We start from the raw sequence: 22,928 nt of genomic DNA, 5'->3' as shown, positions 1-22,928 counted from the left end.
CAACGGGGTTGTGACACCGGCTGGTTTCGCCTGACACCTGTTTGCTCGGGGGCTGCTGTGACCGCTTCACCTCCGCGTTATCTGCCCAGGTAGCGCGGGGTGGCCGGGGGTGCTGTGCCCAGGAGCCGTCCCCTCGGCAGCTCGAGGCCTCGGGGGACAGAGCTGGACCCACAGAGAAGGCAAATGTGGGGAGAGCTGTGCCAGTGCTCTTCCCAGAGTTAAATATTGCTTTAAAGCCCGAGTTACAGCCCTTAAACATCTCGCCGAGTAGCCCGTGTCAAAATTCTGCGTGCTCGCCTGTGCCCAGCTTTTGTCAGATCTTCTTTGCACATTGGCCTCATATGGTCATTAGTCTCATTAACTGTATAACAAGCCAGGAAATAACCTGACCTAGTTTTCCGTCCGTAAGCTAATGCCGTGCAGCATTGTATTGATCAAATAGGAAGAAATATAACCAGTGTGGGTTTCTGACCAAAAGACTGCAAAGTGCTTCTTAACTCATTAAGCAATAATTCATAAGCATCACTTAAAAAAGGTTTATGCAGCATTTCCTACTTATTTTAGTTCCTGAAAATTAGAAATTTAATTAGAAATTGAAGTGGGTATTTAATCTTCAGACAGATTTTCAGTTACCCCAGGATGCTGCTGAGGGAGTTCTGCAGAAAAAAGCAAACATAAGAGACTGCGACGCATAAATTTACGTTGTGGGTTTGTTGTTGTTTTTTCTTTTTATCCTGGGTTTCGAGATAAAAATCTGTTTTAAAAATACAGCTATATGCTTTAGTTTAAGAAATGTTTAAATATTGTCATTTTTGGTTTTGATCTTTATAGTTTTATGATTTTTTTTCTGATCTTTTCAGTTATCTCTTTGTAAAATTGACTATAGCAGACCTCTAAAGGCGTATGATTATCAGAGTAACATGCATAATATTTGAAACCAACAATTTAAAAAGTAAAAAACATAAGCAGGTATTTCACTCGGCATTATGTGTATGCTTATATGTGATTCTAAACAGTACAAGTTATCAGTACTTTGAAATTTTCATCTTACATCTAGGAATATGGATTTAAGTATGTAGGAATTGCTGCCACTCAGTGGCTGGTACAGAAGCGTAGGAAACTCTTCTCACTTATGCAGCTGTGATGTATGTGCAGTTGCTGAGTACGGCATAAGGTAATTCTGTTCCATGAATCCGTGTGAGATATTTGATCAGGAAGATGCTCGTATTGTTCTGAACTGTTCTCAAACTCTTTTCCATCTTGTATTTCATAAGTTGTGACCCTCCTGTATAGATAAGTCTAATGAGAGAGGGGTTACAAGTTTCTTATTGAATGAAATAGCGAAATAGCATTATATAATAAATCAAAAAAATTGACCGCACAACTAGTTGAAAAGGTATTGTGTAAAGCAGGAATTCTTTTAAATCTATTTCTGAACTGTAGGAAACTTAAGTTTTGTAGTTACTTTTGTTAAAGAGAAACTTTTAGAAGAATCTTTCAAAGAAAACTTGGCCTGATGCTTTATAGATTAAGGGAACATCAAGAGAACCTGGAAAGATGACATCTTTTATTGAAATAACAGCTTTCCTCGGGAAAGCATACAAGCTTTCAGGCCTCCAAGTCTATTTTGTCTAAAAGCTGCAGTCATTAAAGGTAATCTCAAACTGAGTACTTTAGGACCTAATCGTTAAAGTTAACCATTCATCCTGGTTTCCATCTGAAGGCCTTCCATGCCACCCTCTCTGTGCTTGCTCCTCTGCCCCATGGTCGTGTTGCCCGTCTGTAGCTGGTGCTCAGCTCTGGCTGCTGCTCCTGGAAAGAGGAGCCCCTGCAGCACCCCTTGATCTGCAGCTGCACTGCGACTGGAGCTGTAAGTGCAGCGCTGACCTTCAGTCCACCGAATATCAGTAGCATCTGCAGTGAAGCTGCAGGGGCACGAGCCACAGTGTGGACTGTGCCGTGTAAATGCTTTCCAGGTGTTAGCCAGCACTGAGGTATGTGCTTGTATGGGGTTCATTGACATAGGTATTTAAGTTCCTTGAAGCTAACTCAGATGTGTCTGTGCATGCTGCAATCAAAATGCATGAAGTATCTATAGTCTGCCATCCCCTTCATTAGATATATGAAGTACATATTTAACCTACCATAAAAAGAATGGAGGAAGAAAGGGATAGGGCAGAGTTTGAAATGTTTATTGCAGATGAGTCAGAGCTGAATGTGAAAGATGACAAGTGACTTACCAGTGGAGTCTGGGGGTTAGCTGACTTCATCAGGAACCAAATCCCTCCGTTAATCATCCACTTCTGAGAAAAGTAATGGGATTTTTATTCTGGAGTTGTCCTTGTGTCAAATGCAGCATCTCCATTCTGGTTGTCAGGTTCTGGCCAAGAGGCATCTAATAAACACCAAATTCATTTGTGTTCCAGCAGTTGTTTTAAATGTTTTCCATACTCTGTGAGAAAACCTCTCAGCTTTCTCTGAATCTTCCTTTACCTGAACGATCTGAGTACAGAATTTTACTTTGTAGAGCTCTACACGGAGCCAGAGGGGTGAGCAGGAACAGGGAAAGGGGGAAAACTATCTGTCCTGTGCCCATTCGCAGGTCTCTGGGCAGCACAGGAAAATTAATCACTCTACATCCGCTTGGCTGTGCTTTGCAAAGATACAATTAACAGAGATGAGCCTGGGAGAGCTCTTTACAGCCTTAGTAAAGTAATGCTGAAATGGCTTGTGTTATGTTCTCATTTAAAAAGCAGTTATTTTTAACTGTAAGAGTTTTTGTGCTTTATTACAGAGGCATTACCACTCCAGACAGAATTGAGTTACTCTATTAACTTTTTATGGTATTCTTTGAGCAATCTTGCAGAAGTGCTCTGTAGGAAGCAGTGTGCTGTCTCTAGCTCTACAGGGCCATCTAGATTATACGCACTGCCTTCACGACTAGAAACTGTGCTGGTGTTCTGCTGCTGTTACCAGTCACCGGTAAGGGTTAAGAAATGAGAGATCTGGCACAGGGACATCACAAATCTGTCCTTCACAAGAGTGGTGCAAAATGTATTTCTGGTCCATCTAGACCAGACTGTGCTACTGGAAGTATCCCTGACAAGGAGAATGGAAATACAATGTGTGTAGCTGCATGTTACTGATTGTTTTCCTTTTTTTTATGATAACGTATTATGATAATGCTTCATTTAAAGCGCTGTGTCTACCTTTCAGTGACAGAAAGGTGCCCTGCCTTCCATGCAGTAAGTTATGTTTTGAACCTATTAAATTAGCTGCTGCTGTTTACTGACTGATAATGGATTTGACTGTTTCTGTCTCGAAGGTAGAAGTGAAGCAGGGCAGATGTATATCCACAGCTCTGAAGCAAAGAGGCAGGCCATAAAATCTTTAAAGATATTTTTGCAGCTAAAAAAAGTGCATAAAACTGCAGAATACACCTTATGGTATCCTCTTACTGCAGTTAATGTTTTTGCTGGTAATTTCTTTGCCATTGAGTGTAATGCTCTATCAGGAAAAGTTTATTTAATGATACTCAAGTGCAGTTGGTATTCATCTGATAATACTCGTGATCTATAAATTCTTGGAGTGACTGTTTCAGATAACTTCATAAAGCTGATGCACATTAGGTGTTTAAGCCTTGCATGATGCTTGCCAGACTTCTAAGGGAGGAGGATGTGTGTTTACCATCTCCTGCCTTTTGATGAGCCGTATATAAGATTTACCTGAAAAATAAAAAGCAGCACCTCTCTGTATGCCCCAGAACAGGACTATTTTGAATTCCAAGGTGCTACCACTTGTGAGAACAGAACAGATATGCAACATATATTCCTGTCCTGCTATTCCTAATGTGTTTTCTTAGAGCTGTGAGCAATATCTGGTCTTGGGTGGTTGAAAAGTAACCAAGCAGCGTCACTTTTACCCTTTGATAGTGAGAGAGGAGTTGGGATAGCCTCTGGGAGCATAGGTGACAGGTCAGCATTGCACCAGGCATTGTGTGTATCTGTGGAAAAGAGACCCTACTAAAACAACTCTTCCCAAACCACTTAGGACGCGTGCCACTCTTTTCTGAGAAGTACAGTGTGGGCTGAAGTCCTTCCAGCTTCACTGGGCTCAGAGGAATTGCCTGAACTGTCTGAAATAGAATCCTGTTTCGCATCTCCCAAATGGCTGCAAACCTCTAGATTGGTTTGTATATTTGTGCATAAGTGGCTCTGATTTCTGTTGTGTTCAGTCTTCTTCAGCCTCATAAATGATATGTGTTAATGGGCTTGGTTTAATCCCACCCACCTGCTATAAGTATGGGGTATCTTGAAACATACACAGTAAATCTAAACCTCAGCCCCAGCTTTGTTCCCCACCCCTGCGCCATCAAGTATTATGTGTTACTGATTTGGAGCTGAAAGCCAAACCTGTGTTGGATTAGCCTTGCTTTTTGCTCTATGATAGCTTTGTAATGATGAGGTGACCAAGAGAGAAAATTGCATATTTTTTAGCACTCAAGTGTCAAGTTATCTTCTGAGCATTTGAAAATCTTTTTTTTTCCCCCCCCCCCTCATCAATGCCTGTTTATTAGATCTGAATACACAAACAAGGATTTTAGAAATTCCTTATCAGATTCTCTGGTTTCTCTTGGAAGTGCAGTTTAAGCTTTGCTGTAGTTTTTCTGCCTAAGGAATTCGTGAAATCTGTGTTTGGTCAGTACTTCTTTATACTAATTTACTTCAGTGCATCTGGTGTTTTAATAGTCAGGGTTAGGCAAGAGAAGAAGTATTCTTGGTTGTGATATCAGGCTTGTCTTTCAGATAATAAGGTGGTGGTTTTAGGTTGTTGTTTTTGTTTGTTTTGTTTTTGAAGATTGAGATGCTTGAAGATGTAGGCAGATGCTTGAAAAAGTGATCTGAAACGTTTCATGGACAAGCTCAGTGTTCAGCTTGGCTCCGATAGACTGCCTTTTTCTGGGAAATTCCCCAATGAGTACAAAGGCAGTGTAGTTAAGTTATTGCTAATGCATCCTTCAGTAGCTTATGTGAGCTGTGCTTTTCTAACAGGAAGCTGTATTTGATTCTTTTTTTTTTTTTTTTTTTTTTTTTTTTTGAATAAGGGAGGAATCCTATGATTCTTTCTTAAAAGAAAATTCTTCTGAAAAAGCCCTCTGTACAAAAATTTGGTAAGAATTTAGAAAACATGGTCCAAGCAGTTGATAGTAGAACCCGTTGCATGCTTTTTTAAACTTCTTTTATGAAGAAAAACTAAGACGAACAGGCACAGTGCAATAACTGAATGATTGTCATGTTTGTCACGTGACACTGTAGATTTTATCTCAATCTTTTTTGTTTTTTTGTAATGCCTCTGGATGACTTTGCATTTTGCTGGCACATCTAAGTAACTGGAGTGAGGAGTATTTTGTACCTTGCTGATTTTGTTAGTGCCTGTTGAAGTGCAGAACTCAGTATTTCTCTTGCTAAAGAACATTTGTTTGTCAGAGTACATTCCTGGAAAACTCTTGTGAAAGTAAGGTTTATTCTTGCTTATTTTTAAAATTTTGTTTAACGTACATGCCTGTAAGAGAGCACAGATGGTTGTCTTGCATTAAGAAGGTGCTGCCAGGATTTTTGGTGTTGATAATTAACTGTTCCATTTATAGATTAAATAAATAAATAATCTTGCAGTAGGATATGAAACCCTCCATCGTGCAAGTAGCTCTGCATGTGAAGGAGTAAATTATTATAGATGCTTTCAATACTGATAAACATCTTCCCTCCCCCCATCCTTTTTTTTTTTTTTTTCTCTTTTTGAATAGCACCACTCAGTGAGCAGAAGGAGCAGTCTGATAATAGGTTCTCACATCCAGTGTGCTGGTCCATTAATGCAGCATTTTTGCTGAGCTGTGAATTGCTCAACAGCTGTTTTCTCGTGTATCGTTGGCCAATGACTTTGGCCTTCCGTGAACTCAAGTGGTCTTACTAATGAGTCGGGAATGCTGCAGTGCCCGTGGATGCTGATTGCCAAATATCTGCGGCAGATTTGTCTGTCAGGAAGCTCTGAGAACTCTCTCATATTACACTTGCTTATGTTCCTCGATAACCTACAATTGCTGTTTGACAAGCATATCGTGGCTAATGTAGGCAGCAGTGTCCCAGGGGCAGGAGCTTCTTAACATGGGCCTAAACTCTTCCAGGTACTTTTAGAGTTAAAATTAATTCAGTTGAGCCTTGATCTGTATACAGCGAGCCACTGGCACTTGGACGTGTCTTCTCCTGTTCTCTCAGCCAAAAAGGAGAGTCCAGCATCGCCGATTGCCTAGTTACTTCAAAGCTAGCACAAGGGTAATGGGAGGACAGATAAACACCAAGGGATCAGTAGGCAGCACTTGTGTCCTGCCTGGAAAAAGCCTGTTGGAGAACTAGGGAGCAGGGAGATGCAGCTCGAAGCAACGTGACAGCCTTCCCCTGCAAAAGAAGCACCTTCCGCCATGCACGACCAGTGAACGTGCTGAGACCAAACCCAGCACAGACACCAGTGTTTGCAGTGGTTCCTGGATGTCTGCCATTTTATAGGAAGTTAGCTACAGGCTAACCCCATCTTCTCCCCAACAGCAGAAGAGAAATTTAATGGGGTAATATTGTTAGATTTTTTTTTTCTGCAGGCCTTTTTGAAGAAAGGTATGATTTGGACCAAAGGATTTATACATCTTCCTGTTTATCCCTATGGGGCTTGCATTAGGCCCTTAGTCATTTTTGTTTTTCATTCCTCCAGTTCCCTTAGGCCCTTGCAGTAAGGGAATCTGCAATCAATTTGTAGCTCTCAGCACATCTGTAATTGCAGAGTAGCTGTTCGGTTAGCAAGACTTGCTTCATTGCACTTGAGAAAAGTATGGAAGGTTCTCTGGGAATCTGATTGTCCCCATTTATTGGGTCTCATTTGAACAGAGGTTGCTTTCTTCTTTGGGAAGTCAGGGCACGTCTGCATCAGTCGTGTTGGCTGGCCGAGCAGTCTCGGCTATGACTGCTGGCTGCTGTGGTGGTGCCATCACAGCCTCGGCGCAGGTTCACCAGAAGGCATGGCTGCAGGATGGTTTGTCTCACTTTAAGGTCTGTTTCACATGCAGTTATGCTGCTGTCATCGCATCTGACACGCATGCTTTCGCATGCAAATATCTCATTACGCTATTGCTAGCCTCGTTAAGTACTTTAGCTAAAATAAGCACATACACCAAAAGTTAGGACGAGTCTCTTTTAGGCTGGATGTTAGCGCTCTGTGGCAGCTTAGAGACCATCCTGTTCTTTTCAACAAGCTTTTCCAGGTTACTCTACAAGTTGAAAGGTCAGGTTACTGGATCTGCACCACCAACTTGCCTCAGCACAGGACCCCGTGCACCTGTTGAAGCCATCCATTGAAGGGGAAATTGGGGCAGACAGAGCTGGCTGCAGCAGGAGTCCCCAGTGCTGCAGGCCTTCCTGGTACCACCCTGCCCTCCTCGGCCTCGTGTGTCCCAGAGGTGCTGCTGGCCCCCTCGCTTCAGCCTTGCAAACTCCATCTCCTTCCCAAAACCTTTGTAATACAGCCCAAGTGCCTGCCTGCTGGGGCAGGGAGAGGAAGTCTTGCTGTTGTTTTCTGTTTCAGTTTAATTTGCAAGTTCTCTAATTTCTAGCAGTGCTGCTAGGACTTTAAAGGCAACCCCAGGAGTTTAATGTAGTCCATACTGGTATCTGTCAGACTGGTTTTCTGACCTATTTTGGGGTATTGCAATTTGGGATTAATGTTACTTTCCTTTTCCAGTGGGTGGCAGTTGAGGCAAAGAGAAATGTTTATTTGCTTGGAAGTTTATATAGATATGTATTTAAGGAATGGGAAGCAAAGCCAAAGCAGGCCAGCTCTTTATGGCCGACTGCTCTCTCCTAATGTCGGTTCTTTCCTTTGTTATTGCACCTCCTAGCTGGGAGAAGGACAAATCAAAGGAGCTCTTGTGACCAAAATCCGCTTTTAGTTTCAGTCTCCCGTGTGTGTGTTGTTCTGTTCCTTGTTTCCTTCTTCTCTTACTGCTTAATAACAGTGAGCCCAATCTTTCCATCATTAGAGCTTTGCCTTATGTAAACCTAATTTCAAAACTTTGAAACAGAGAGCTGCTAACTTTTTGCAGCAGTGTTCAGCTTCTGAGATCTGTAGTTTGATGTGGAATGCAATATGTAGTAGCACTGATTGCCATTTTTCTCTGAACTCAAGCCAGAAGAAAAATCTAAATCACATTACAGTAAGTGTTTTTAGTGTTTCAAGAGCTGACGACAATATAACAGCCTCAGCAGTGCTGACTTTATATGGTTTTTCTTCTGACCAGATGCTCTGAGGCATTTCATGGCCTGCATTACATTGCCTTTGTCACTGGAGTGCTTGGTACATTTGAAATGGTTTGTGAAGAAAGGAGCTTTGTGGGTTTTTTGTCAAAGGTTCCTGTGTGGATTTTCAAAATACTCCCAGCCAGCAGCCAGGAATGGCCTTTTTTCTTCAAAAGCGAATCTTGACAAGAAGTCTACAGTACCGATTCTTACAAATTGATTATATATAAAACCACTGAACTCTATTTCCTTGAGGGGCAAAATTGTGACAGAAAAGTATTTTCACACGTTTCTTGTACAGTTGGCATATATCTTATTTACAGCCAAGTTTCAAGCTATTGAAATAACATACTAGATTCCAAGTGCTGTGTAACTGAAGTACAGAATAGTGCATTTAGTGAGTATAAAATTATAAATGAAATATAAATGAAGTATATATTTATGGAAATATTAATAAATACTCTCATCTGAAAATTACTGCATTTCTAAAAGTGGTAGAGATTAGGTTAAATCTGCTTTTTAAAATGTAAGAATATGTATATCAGTGTTGAAACCATCAGGTTGAGAATTGTTGTTGGGTGATGAGGAATAATTTGATGGATTTTAAGAAGAACTAAATTTCTTTTTTTTTTTTTTTTCCCAAGCCATTAAAGCAGTGATAGGGCTTTTCCACTACTTCCCAGTGCTTTACATTTTGGGTAAATACTTAATGCTGCATCAAAAGCAGAAGATGCCTTTTATTATAACAATCAATCCCCATCTTCTCCCTGAAGAAATGTGGCCTTATATAGTTATTTAATGTACCTAGGCCAAAATAAATCTAGTTAAATTGGATAACATTGTTATCAATTCATTTCAACAGCTTTGCCAAATCCAAATGGAGTCAGTTTATCACAGCTAAGCCTTGTCTAAGCTTATGTGACACTCCACTTAAAGTCAGTTTTTACACTGATGCAGTTAAATACAAAAGCTTCTGCAAACAGAGTCATTATAAACACTTACAGTGATTATCCACTTAAGTGGATACAAATTCTTCTGCTGCTGCTGTTAGAGCAAAGTTCAGCCTGACTGAGAGATGAAACCTGTAAAATGATTTCAGATTCTTACCCCTTCCGGTCACGTGAAATAAATGAGAAATTAATTGCCAGAGCAGCAATGAGTTGAGTTTCATCTGGTTGATAGCAAAACTGATTTTACTTATCAGCAGTACTCTTTGGTTATAATGGCTTAAAATGGAAATCTTTTTTTTATGCTGAAAATACTCTGAAAGCCATGACATAGCATGTATTCAGTTTTGTCAAAGGGACACAGTCAAATAGAAAATTGTTCCCCCCCCCCCTTTTTTTTTTTTTTTTTTTTTTTTTTTTTTAGAAGACTGTGAAAACGTCTGTGGTGACTGTAATGTACGTCAGTCACTAGAAACAAAAATCACTTATTTTCAATCCCTTCAATTTATTTAGCTGTCAATTACTGGATTGCCATTTGCTGAAAAAAAGATGGTGTACACTAAATTCTTCTGAAAGGTTTTGATGCATGCATGTGTGCACATGCAGCGATGGCATACTTGAAGTTTAGAGGGTGATTTGTTTATTGCTTTTTTTTTGTTGTTGTTGTTACTGTCTTGACACCTATGTCCAATTGACAAACAAATCTTATTTTAGGGACTAGGGAAAGATATGTCCATTATTTCACAGAATCACAGAATTTCTAGGTTGGAAGAGACCTCAAGATCATCGAGTCCAACCTCTGACCTAACGCTAACAGTCCCCACTAAACCATATCCCTAAGCTCTACATCTAAACGTCTTTTGAAGACTTCCAGGGATAGTGACTCCACCACTTCCCTGGGCAGCCTGTTCCAATGCCTAACAACCCTTTCGGTAAAGAAATTTCTAGTCCAGGTTAAGAGAGAGAGAGAGATCTGGTTGTATTATGGTTTAGATCTTTTTTTCCTTGTAAATTTGATTTCCTTCCTACTTCTGGTGCTGCTTTCCAGTGTGAAAGTTGATCCTCATACTAGAAAAATTTTTGAGGGAGTCTCAACAGAGAGATATTTTGTTTGTTTGCTTAAAGCAAACCATGAGGGTTGTAGAGCTCTGTTTTAAATTAACAGCTCCCCAAGCTGGGCTGCATGCTTAACGCTTTTCAGACACTGTCATGAGGCAGTAGTACAAGCATTCAAATACTTCAAAGGAAAGACAGCCATATCTAGAGTTATATCTTAAAAACATAAAAAAGGCTGTCAGGCTCATGTAATTGAGAATGTTTGCCATAGGCAAGGTGTCCCAGACAGACTGAAATGGAAGAACGTGTGCTCATGCTGCTCCATTTAGTTTTACGTTAGTTACCAAGGGAACCCTATTACCTAATAAGTAAAAGTTACAGGAAACTTCAGAACATGCCTGTTTGTGTCTCTGTGCTTGGGTATTACTTCTCTGGTCCTTCAGCCCTTGTTTGGAGTTCTAGACTGCAGTAAGTAAATGACGAAGCGTGTACTTAGGGTCTCCTGATCAGACACTTACTTTGGAAAGTCTGCTTAATGTCACTTAAGGATTGCTTAACCATTGAATCTCCCAGAGTAATTTGTCAGGAAATTTTGCAAAGCTACAAAAAGCAAAATCATATACTTTTCAGTACATCGGTCTCTATACGTTTGAAGTTGTTTAAAGCCTGTTAACAAATATTATAGCACAGCTTCATCTAATGCATGTGCTCAGTGCATGAAACAACTGGGGGCAGTGACTGGGGCTGGATGTGGGATTCTCAAGATGTATTACAGAAAAATTACTTCTGTGCTGGATAGCAGAGAAAAAGCCTGTTCTGCTTCTTCATGACCCCCTAACATGCTGTGCTGTTGGAGTAAGTTGCTTGCTGGTTGCTTGCTCAGAAAAATGTGGGTGATGCATTGTTTTTTCTTCCATCGGTCGCTTGTCTTACCTATTGCAGTAGCCTGAATGCAGGAACATCTTTGGAAGACCTCACCGTAGGATGTCATCTGCGGCCAGCCCCATCTCTCACAGGGCAAGTGCTGAGCCATCTGCCTGGCTTAATTCCTCTCATCCAGTGTTGCAGGACTGGCAGTGCTGAGCTCGGCTGTGTGTGCTGCAGAGCAATCCCCGGTTCTGAGCCCCTCTCTGTTGGAAACTGGAGAAATCTCCGGGTAATTGCTGACATACAATATTGCATCAAGGCTGGAACAGAGATGAAGTCAATGTTTCTGCCAGCATCCTGGGGGAAAAGCAAATAGTCTCGAGACATTGTGGGTTTTCTTGTACATTCTTTAGGGCTTTATGGTGTATTATAAAGTTTCTAAGATTTTTTTTTCCTTTAAGTTAGACTTTACTGCAAAAATTCACATCCTGTATGCCAATACAGGTGGGTTAATAAGATGGGGAGGGAATGAGAGGTGCAACCGAGAAAGAGGGCTTTGCCATCTTGGAAAAAAAGCTGGAGAAGCTTTTTTGGTTCATTTAATCTTTCAACACATCTTTCACTGATGTATTAAAGATGTCAAAGTTCTGACCTGGCCTTCTGGAGCACAACACATGCACTGTGGGCAGGCTCTGTGTTTTCAGGTGCTCCTACGTCATAAAAAATAAAAATAATAAAATATAAATAAAAATTAAAAAAAAAATGCATGAGCTTTGACTTTGAAACAGTTTTTAAGACGTTTGGTTGTGTGTGTTCCAAGTATGCAAATCCAAATGCTGTGTTCTTTACAGGTCAGCAGAGGGGACCAAAGGGGCAGCAGTGATGAGGCTGCCATGGTGCTTGGGGGATGTTGCAGCAGCGTACGGGGCTTGTGGCTGCACCAGTAAGAGATGAACCTCATCCTTTTAGTTACATCTGGTGCCAACAGTGCTAGAAGTGGCCCATCAGGGAAAGCAAAATGCTGTTTTATTTCATGGCCCATGCAAAAGCCAGAAACCTCTGCACTTTGCTCTGCCTGGAGGCTTTTTCTATCGCAAAAACGACCAAGTTTATCTAATGCTGTTGGACTGCAGTTTGCCTACGCATACTCGAGTGCCGTACAGCCCAGCATATCAGGAAGGAGTTAGATAGTGACTTGAATTACTTGGGTTCACCAGTCTTTGAACAATATTTGAGGAAAAACAGATTGAAAGCAGTTAAACCAGTTTTTATGTTGCACCAGATGTGAAAACTAAGATCCCAGTATGGTCATAATTTAGCTGGCATAATAGCGCTCTCACTGGCATTGAACATAAAGATTTATTTATGCCTTACTTCATGCTGTAAGCTTGTGGTTCAGCGATGGAGGTTTCCAGGCTTTAGCCAAACAGCCTGTTTGATTTGAGCGTCAGGGAAGGCAAGCATTTTCTCCTGTTGCAAGTGTTTGAACCAGCAGCGTTGCACCTGTTGGGGGACAGTGTTGAGAAAGAAGAAGAAACAAACAAAATTACATTGTTATTGAAGTTGATGAGTTCAAAACATAATTTTGATACTGCTTTAAGCATGAGAGAAATTAGAGACGTCAAATTTTGTACTTTTTCCAAACTGATTTTCACATGACCTTCTGGTGACATCAATTTTAATAGGTCATATTTCACAGAATTCTTTCAAACTGTCCTTTCATTTTTCACTTTGTATTCCTAGGATCCATTTTTTTATCCCATGCCTTTTAGTCCTGTGCTTTGCCGAAGCTCCAGCTGCTGTTCAGTATTTTTATCTCTAAATGACATTTTTCACAAAGATTTGCAGTGAAACCTGTAAATCAAGAAACTCCAAAAAGCTTTATTTTTCTGTCATTCACCTTGCTCTTTTCTTTGCCCTGTGGTTTCTGTGACACATAGTAGCGTAATTTCTGTGATTAAATAGTATGTAACTAGCAAACAGTCCAAAGCTTTTCTGGGTTACTTTGATTTTCTCTGACATTTTTTTCCTTCCACAGACTCATGGCAATTCATGTGAGTTCCTAGGAAACTTTACTTTTCCACCAAGAGTTCATTATTAAAACAAATAACCAATTCCAGCAGACATGCTAGCAGGATGCGGTATACTGCAATTTAATGAATACTTGAGATCAGTCATTGTTATCTTTACCCTTAATTTGCTATAGGGAACTGCTGGTTTTACATGTGTCCAAATTTTGGAGAAAACACTATTTAATGGTCTCAGAAAATGTGTATGACCTTAGTATCTAATTTATTCAGCAGTGGTTGATAAAACTCTGGAGGAAAAATGCGATGTGATCAAAAAGGTGCATTTTGCCCAGAACAAAGTCTCTCAAGGCAGCCTGCAGGGATAAGGATGTTTGGGTGCTTTCCCACTTCTTTTTTTCTCCTTTCTTCTGAATTGAATCTGTTGTGTGTTACTGTAAGGTCCCCTGCAGTTTGCAATCTGATGTTTCCAGGATCTGTCACAGTAATTAGTTTGCTTGTATGAATCTCTTCAAAGAAGAAAATTATTTTTTTTCTTTTAATTGCTGAAGTTATGCAATAACTTTTTCAGTGGGTATATTTTCATCAGCTATCAACACAGGCAACAGCACAGTGAGCTGATACGCAGAAGTAGCTTATAGATTGAGGCTTTTTCCTTTTCAGAAAAAAAAAAAAAGGAAAATGCTTTGGATAATCAATAGAGATCTGGATACTTGGTGTGAAATATGGAGCAACTGCATTGTGATCAAACAAGTCTGCAAGTGTGTGCAGTTCCCTGCCTTGAATTTGTGGCAGCTCCTGATAGTTTTGTTTAGTGAAATATTTTAAAAGAACTGGTATGACATTAGTGTCAGGTGTAAGGGTATACAAATAAAGTAATGTGTTTCTATAAAACCCCACCTTTCAAAACATTTTGGGGTATGGAAGTTTTGGTTCTTTCACAGTGGCTGTTTTGTCCTTCTTAGTTAGATTTTCCTGTGCTTGAAAGGATCTTTGTTACGCTCTTTGGCTTCTCTTGCTGTTGATATGCAGGGCAGGGGTTTTCCTGTTCGGGGAAATGTTGGCTGGACTCAATGTGCTTTTTCCAATAAAGCTCATCGGGCAGGGTGTCATCGTGGACTATATAACAAATTAGGTTTTATTCAGCTGGTATACTTTGGACCTTTAACATGTTCTCGTTTATCTCTCTCTCACAGGAACACCCTAACATGGCAGCCTTCTAATCTTTTTCAGATTACAAAGCATTTGTTATGGCTCCAGAGTTTGGCTGAAACTTAATGACAGGCTTTGAACTGTAGTTTTTTTTAGTATTTTTTTTTTTTCTTCCCCAGTGCTTGTGGAAGCATTCAAGCTCCAGACTGTTCTCAGGGGCTAATATAACTTCCTACAGAACAGAAAGATCTCTGTTAAAGGAGTGCTCGCTTTACTTCATTTTGCAAAGTTGTATCTATGGCGAAATCCTAACTCTTCTCCATGAAGGTGAAGGTTTCATCATTTTGAACTCTTCCTCTGGGCTTCCTCTTTGTGACCAAAAGAAGGATTCCCGGTGACATCCCTTATAAAACATAAGAGTTCCTCTTTTGTCTGCCCTCCCACTTGTTTTCCATCGTTTCTATTGTAGTTGTCCAAGTTCAGGAAACTTGGTGCAATAAAGCTATAGCACTTGTGGCTTTGTCAAGAGCCACATGCACTATTTCAAATAATTGCTCCTGACTAAAGTGCGAGTGCTCGAGAGAATGAGGAACAAGCAGTTCATATTGATTGTTGCTCCATTTACAGTGTGGAAAGCTCGTCTCCTTTGGCTGTGCCCAGTTTATCTGGAAAAGCAGGAAAAGTTTTCAAGCTACAAGGCTCATTTAGATGGATTCTTCTCGGTTTTGCTCAGTTGTCAGCTATTATTTCCTGGCAGGTGCACGCGCTGCGTCTGCTTCCTGAATGGGCTCTGTCAGCGTGACTTAGATTTACCAAAGTCTGTGTCTCAAAAGTTGTAGGCTATCTAAAAGAAAACTCATATGTCTGAGAAGATACTACTAAAGAAAAAAAAAAAAAGAGGTAAACACTGAGTCTGCAGAATTTTAATTTTGTTCTTTATTATTTGAATCACATAGGCTAAGTTAAATTTTTGCAGTTAGGCTGTACTAGGAACAGGCAGGAAGTAAAGATTGTTGTGCTGAGAGAGACAAATCTGGTGGCTTGTTGGGTTAGCACATTACTCATCTGTTACCTCATGTATTCAAGGAAAAATCCAAAGCTGATGATGTGACTGTTTCTGTCTTGCTTGAGCACAGTTAAATGCAGCCTATATCCAAGAGTTTTAGAAGAAAGAAGGAAATCCTTGCCAAGTGTGAAAGACAGGTATGATGGGTGAGTGCTCTTGGCAGACAAACTATTTCATCTATTATGCAGCTATTTGAAGTGGCAAGCTTCCAGATTTCCGCATATAAAGGAAGATAATTGCCTAACAAGGTCACTGGGAACAAGGAATACAATGTGAAAAAAATTCTGTCCTCCTGCCCTTTGGTAGAACAGGTCCTTTTATTTCATGGTTCGTTGGCAGGACCCACTGGGTCAAAATGAGGCCAACTCCAGCCAGTGTATGTATATTGGTTAAGACCCCCATCACTTGCTAGAAAAATGAGTTTATGAAATGTTGGCAAATGCCCAAATGAAGGTTAATATGTGAACTGCATCTGGCCCACCTTCTGGATATGTTCATGGTGCAGGCTGTAGTTTTTATGGTACCTCCTGCCTTAGTGCATAAAGGCTGCAGGTACCTGGGTGGGTTTTGTTCTCATCCTTTAATTCTCTGGGATTATTTTTTTTTATTTGTATATGCTTAAACTGGGCTCTGAATGTAGTAATTTTCTTGTTTGTTTGTTTTTTACATTCTTTGCAAAAACTTGAGTCAGTCGGCATGTCGTTGAGACATGGAATCATCCTCATTTTAAAGGAGGAAAACTGCTACAGGAAAACTAAATTTCTCATTTATTTCAGATGCTAATCTCCTCTTTTGTTTTTAATTATACCTGTGTCTTCAAAGGACATCCCAGGTGACGTCTGATGTCTAGCCCTGTCCTAAGAAAGAGCTGAGTTGTTTTGGGTGAAACTCTAAAAACACCCTGTCCCTTTGAGGCAGAAAACCAGTCTGTGGAACTTTCATGTGGTGATTAGTTTTAGGCATGGTTCTAAGTAACTGAAAACAAGTCTAGCAATCAGAGAAGTTAAGCAACTTCGATGGAGTTTACTAGCAGTCATGCCTGTAATGCATGTCAGAGGCTATTATTGCTGTTTTGAATGAATCATTTTGGTGACAGAGGTCATAACTTAATTCATAGTTGTATATATAAGAGCACAGAACATGGAAACTACCTGTTAACTACTTCTGCATTACAGTATATTTTTACTGTCTCATCATTCAAAAATGTATTTTCAAAGGAAGAGGAGTGTTCTGATAGAACTATGTGCTTGTAGAGGTTAAACTGCTTGTATTCAGATTTTTATCTGGTGCCACACTGAAATATTTATGTTATATTCAAATAATACATGTGGAATAGAAACAGTGAAGCGTCAGTCGGCTTCCAGAAAAGTTGCCTGGTATTTTCTCAGAAGGCACAATCTTTCTTAAGCTTCCTGGCAAAAGAGGAACTATCATTTGGAAATGAGCCAGTGATCCATCTAATGAAATACCATAGCTCAAACAATAATCAGCACCAAGTGAGAGATTAAAAAATCCTGTAATGTATGGTTTGCTGTTATATAATTTTTTCCTAACAAAAGCCCCCTGTCACCCTTACCAAAAACAAAAACCAAAAAACAAACATATCTTGAAATGGAGCATTTATGGGGGGAAAAGATCAGCAGTAGGAGCTGCTGCCGAAGTTAGCTTGTCCTTGCAGATTTTTTGCATCAGCAACAGACTACTAATGTAAAGAATGATTGTAGCACTGTGATGTTCCTCATATCCTCCAAAAAAGCCTCAACATTACTTGGTTCTATTTTAAATATTTTTTCACGCAAAAATGTTTTCATCCAGCATTGTAAGACATCAACACTACAGGCTCTAAAAATCTAAACTTGCCTTAGCAAATGGCACATTTCTAGATGGGAGTGCTGTGAACCTTTGAACTTAAGCAGTTATTTTAAAAATCTAGTCCTTATGGGCTGCAAGTAAAGTGTGTCCAGCAAAAAAGCAGGATCAACTGAAGTGACTTTCATTAACTTCAAGCTCCAGAGGTGTCAAGTCCTTATAGAAATATTCAGGCCTTAGCAAAAGTGATTTGAGATTTATATAGGTATAGATATTTCATTGTTTCTATGAATCTTTTCTAAAACTTATGTTATTTTCCCCTGCTTAGAAATGCTTCTAGAAGCCACAGTTGCAGGTTTTGGAGCTTAGCAGAGCTTGGACAGCAAGGCTGGACAGGGAAGACTCCCATGAATAGACTTATGCAGCCAGGGAGATGAGCAATGAAGGCAAAAGATAAACTTCTCCACTCATTCCTTTGAATAAAGATGAAGAAGAAAACAAAGGCAAAGTATCTGCTGCTCCTGTAGATGCTGGGATTTATGTAAGGCTTGAAGGCTGCAGGCAGCCTGCCTAATTGGGCTTGGTGACGATGGTAGCTGCCTGGGGCAGCAGTGTGCTAGGGTGTTACGGTTTGGTACCTTCTATGAATGTGTCAGAGCACAATAAAGTGAGCCTGTCTGGTGCCAGAAGGGGCATACCAGGGGCATAACAGCTCCAGTTCTTCGGGGCTCTCCCTGTCTGCAGCTCAGGACCACTCCTTTCCATCCTTCCCCTTAGTTCAGTAGGAACATCCCTTCTCTCCTGTCTGTGAGCTTAAAGGCGATACAATTCAGCTTTGCTTAAACTGCTGCAGAGCTGGGATCCTTTTCAGGGCTGTTTCATCCAGCACATCCATTTCTGGCATGTGTCTTGGCATCCATCTCCTCCTAAGAAGACGTGCACTTCTTTAGGAGCTCAAGTGAAGCAGCTAATCATGGTCCCTGGAATGCATCCTGACAGGGATGTCGCCACCACTGAGGAGCATGAGAAATGATGTTGGCAATATCTTAAGGTCGAAACACTTAACGCATGAGTTATTTATTCCCTTAAATCGTGGAGTGCATGATTGCCAAGTTGTAGCACAATGTTTTTTGTTGTTTTTTTCCACACTGCTTAATGGCCTATGTTGTGGAACTAGGAGTTATCAGGTAAAAATTTTAAACATCGTATCAGCCATGGTGCTTTGTTCTTTAGTATGGTTTCTTAACAAACTGCATGTTCCTGTCTACTCCCCTGGCTTCCTTGAGCAGGAATATTTATGTCTCTAAGCTTTGCAAAATGTAGTATTTAAATCCTGAAGTGATAGTTGCTAACTGAGGTGTGATGAGAGGAAAACAATTCTTCTAAGATATGCATAAGGGCTTGTCAGTTGAAAAATGCAAGCAGGCTAAAATCTCTGATTAGTGTAATCCAGAACTCACTGCATGCAGTCTGCTCGTTTGTTGGTGATGGATCTTAGATGCGTTGTCCATGTCCCCAAATTCAGGCCTTCAAAGTCTGTCCCCTGGATGATTAAGACCTGTTGTTTGGAAATACGGGAGAAAGCTAGCAACAAAAGTGATAATTGTTAAGTTCCTCTGCATCTTTTCCTCCCACCTGTTGCTTTTTTTTTCTTCTCCTGCCCCCCTTCTAGACACAGTTGTCATGCAGTTTTCTAAGCTGTTTTACCCTTTTGGCTTCCAAACATGTTTGAGTCATTTGCTAAGCATCTACATCTCTCCACTTTATTCGTGGGTTGGTTGTTGCTGACTTCTGTCTGCACACCGTGTGGTCCACAACATTTATTTCAGCTACCAGATAGCACCGAGGAAACAATCTTGAGTTCTTACAGAGCTATGTTTTTGAGTATGTTCTTTATCTCTGTTAGCTGATCTTAGTCGTATTTTGCATTACTTATGCTGTTGGCCCTCAGTGTAGTGTCTGAGCATCTCTTTCCTGGTAGATGCTTAGATGTTACTGTGGAGTGTTTGTAAACTTACAGGCAGTGTCTGGGAATGTTTGGTGTGTTCCCATAGAGCTGCACTGTGTTTTGACAGCTGGTTGATGCAGAGCTTCCAGTGCTACCACTCTCTCTGCGATTCCTCCACCAGTTACATGGCCTGCGACAGTTCTGCAGATGTGGCTGTGATTGACAGTCTCGATTTTAAAATACAGGCCCTTCCATGTAGCTGGGGTTTGTGGGGTTAGTTCAGCCCAAGTAATTTTGCTTTGTTGCAAGTTGATGTGAAAGTTGGTGTCAACAACTTTCTTCCATGCAAAATATTCTAGTTTGCATCTCCAGCCTTCATAATTAAGCACTGTGACAAGTATGTGTTTATTAGGGCTAACTAAGGAACAGAGGAGTTGAAGGGTTGCTCAAGGTCCTGGTGCATTCAAGGTTAAACTCAAGGGAAAACAGTACAGTTCTTGGGACCTTGGCTCCTTTTATGGATACTAAACCCTCCCTCCGTAGTAGCAGAAGTCACTGATTACTGCTATATAATCTAATCTCTCCATGTTCTTGTTTGTTTTTGGATATGAGGTTTCAGTCACTGTTTGCAGGGAGTCCTACGAATGGTGAAACCTGAAAGAAACAAAGGCAAGCTTGGTGTTTGTACCAGAATAAAAAATGAAGACCCCTGGCTGTAGTGTTCTTCGATGTAAGGAATTTAGATGAGGTGTTGTGAAACTTTGATCAAAATAATTCTTTGCTTGTGTGCAAGAAAAAGGAGAAAAGAATGAGTATGTTTTTAAGCCTGGTCTTGCCATCAATCTGTTCTGGATAAAGACTCTCTACAGACACCTTCTAGCCAGGTGGCTAAGTGGATAGTGTAAGAAACTCTTGCAAAAATGTACGTTGCTAATGCTGGTTTTTATATCAGGAACAGAATATCATAAAATAAATTTATCTTTCTAGTATAATGTATGTGCTTTTTTTTTTTTTTTTTCCTACTTCCCTTGGGATTTCCATACTCCATCAGTCATTATATTTAGCTATGTGTATTTAATGTTATTTAGTGTGCAGGTACTGGTAGAGGAAACTTGGGTTTTTCAGGGGTGGCAGTTTTTATATAAGCAGGTTATGCTTAACACTGCATGGTATAAACTGAGGACTTGTCAATTGAGGTGCTATTAACATCTACATCAAGCTTGACATACATTTGTAGCATCCAAAGCTAGCATGTTCATGCACCCTTCAGTTTTTCCCCAAATCATCCTTTTGTTTGGTTCCAATGCCCAGCCACCCACCAAGCCCATTAAATTGTTCTGGGCTTCAGAGGACATCGGAATCTTTCTTGGGAAATGTTTGGAGTGGCAGTGGTTTCCACTAATGTTTTTAAAAAGTGATCTTCATAGATTTGCATTTAAAATCTATGAAAGAAATTGAAGAGGGCCAAGCATTTGCATTTAGCATGATACCATCTTAAAAACAGTATTATGGTAATTCTTACTATATTTTGCTGGCTGCTACAAAGTTTTAAATATGATAGGTTATCGACATATTAAGTAGCTCTTAACTTGGTAGGAATATTTTTTGCTCTTACCATGACCATAGAATCACTTTTGGTTTTCAGGCCATGTGGAACAAACTTGTTCCATGGCCCTAGAAAAGAACAGCTTTTGATAAACATGCCTGTTGATTATTCTTGCTTAATTGTATAGATATGTGTCGCAGAGATGAGTAGGCAGTCTACAGGTGCCTGGAAATGCTACTTGGAAATTCAGAGCAGTTGTTTTCACCTTACTCTTAGCTCCAAGTTTGCTGATTTTGTTTCAGATCTGAAAGAAAAGAAAAAAAAAAAAAAAAAAAAGGACTTTCGTGTCTGGAACTTTTAATGAGTACTTGTAATGGGAGATTACCTGTCCCTGCAATTCTGAGCTATACGTTTACTTAGTCAGCACTGTTGGCCCTTGGCTTATGAGTAAGTGAGGAAGCCGGGAGTTTCTGCAAGAATGACTCATATCAAGGAAGAATCCTCTTCTCATGTCTGATCATAAGAACAAATTAATTAACCTACTTACATAATGCATCTTCCCAAAATTACTGAAAGATTGTTGATTTAAATTCTTAACATAGGTTCAGTAACTCTGCCTCAAAAGTAGAGTTGCTGCTTGGAACCTGTGACTGGCCATCCTGGCACCTTCCTTACAGTGCAACATTGATTTTTCTTACTGATTATTTTTGAAGGAAGTTGTAAAACTTCAGACTTTTATGACTTCAGATTATAATCCTTGGATATGATGTCATCTTGCTTCTAGACAAGCCTTTCTCAATCCCTTTGGGTAGCTTAACTTTCTAGTAGGTAAATGTTAGAAAACTGGAAAGGGGGCATGAAGGTCAGCACTAAGTGGATTACAAGTCTGAACCAAGTTATTTTGACTCTCTCACGCCAAGATCATAAATATATCACCGTGCTCCTCTAAGCCTGCACAAGGATCTGAAATAACCATTTCTTTGTGTAGCTGTTGTGACTTCAGTAGTTGATACTAGAGAACATTTAACTGTCTTGTAACCTTGCTACTCTACTGCAAATTACTTGGATTATCTCACTGTGTTCTGTTTAGAGAGCAGAAACTCCAGAACCTCTCGGGCCAGCTTTTAAGTTGGGTGAACTCTCTGCTTCTTGGGCAGTGCCAGAGCTATGCAGCATTGCACATCAGCACTGAATACTTGTGCCATTTGTTACGTGTTTGTGTCTGAGTCTTTCAGAGGTAGCAACCTTCAGAAATTTAAATCAAGCCTGGAATAACTATGGATTTAAACTCTTGTACCTCCTAATGTCCCCATTTGTACAGGTCTGCCAATGTTAATTCATGCTGCACTGAGCCTTTTAGTTAATGTTATGTATTTAGAGAAAGGTCAATATACAAATCCAGTTTGCAGTGTGATTAACACAGTGTATTAGCACAGGCTGATAAGAGTATGGTTAGCACCATATTTTTAAAAGGAGCTATCAGTTTCACCTAATTTGCTCATGCTAGCTGGGTGTCTTCTATTTATCTTGAGCAACTGGGCTGGTTCCTGCCCATGGCAGGGGGGTTGCAACTGGATCATATTTAAGGGTCCCTCCCAACCCAAACCATTCTGTGATTCTATCTTCCATTGTAAATTAATGCAATTGCTCAAAAAATGTGTTCAGCTTATTTGCAATGATAAAAAAAGAATCTATCTTCACCATTTTTTCTATTTCTTTCTTGAGAAGTACTTGCTTTATTTTCTAAGAAACTTTTTGCCCTATAAAGAAGGGCAGAGCAGCACAGATGCAGGCTTTGGTATTCCAGAGACATCTGCATAGTCCTTATGGGTAATGTCTGAAGTCAGCAATTTGTTCTTACAGTTCCTCTCCTGTAAAATGGAAAGGGAAATGAAAGCAGCTTGAATGGTCTGTATCATTTTCTTGAGATGTTTAAGTTGTTACTACGTGTAATTTTTTTATACATCCATGTTACACAAGCAAATTTATACATATATAATGTAATACAACCAAAAGGGAAATATTTATATAAAACTGCCCAGCAAGTACAGGAATGTGCATTGTGCTGAATGTCCATCAGTAGCAGCTGAAACACTATTCTCAGTTTCACTTATGCATAGGTATGGAAATTCAATAATGGCTTTTGTCTGTTATATTATTATATGTATACATTA

At 40.1% G+C, this 22,928-nt stretch overlaps 1 protein-coding gene across 2 annotated transcripts in view; it reads left to right on the top strand.

Annotated features, from left to right (window-relative positions):
• PRKCD (protein kinase C delta) overlaps positions 1–22,928 on the top strand; it is a 65,712-nt gene that overhangs the window by 1,169 nt on the left and 41,615 nt on the right. The window lies entirely within an intron of this gene.

This window comes from Aythya marila (assembly GCF_965140915.1).
Source record: "Aythya marila genome assembly, chromosome: 10".
Lineage (NCBI taxonomy): Eukaryota > Metazoa > Chordata > Aves > Anseriformes > Anatidae > Aythya > Aythya marila.
This window is presented reverse-complemented; position numbering and strand designations above follow the sequence as displayed.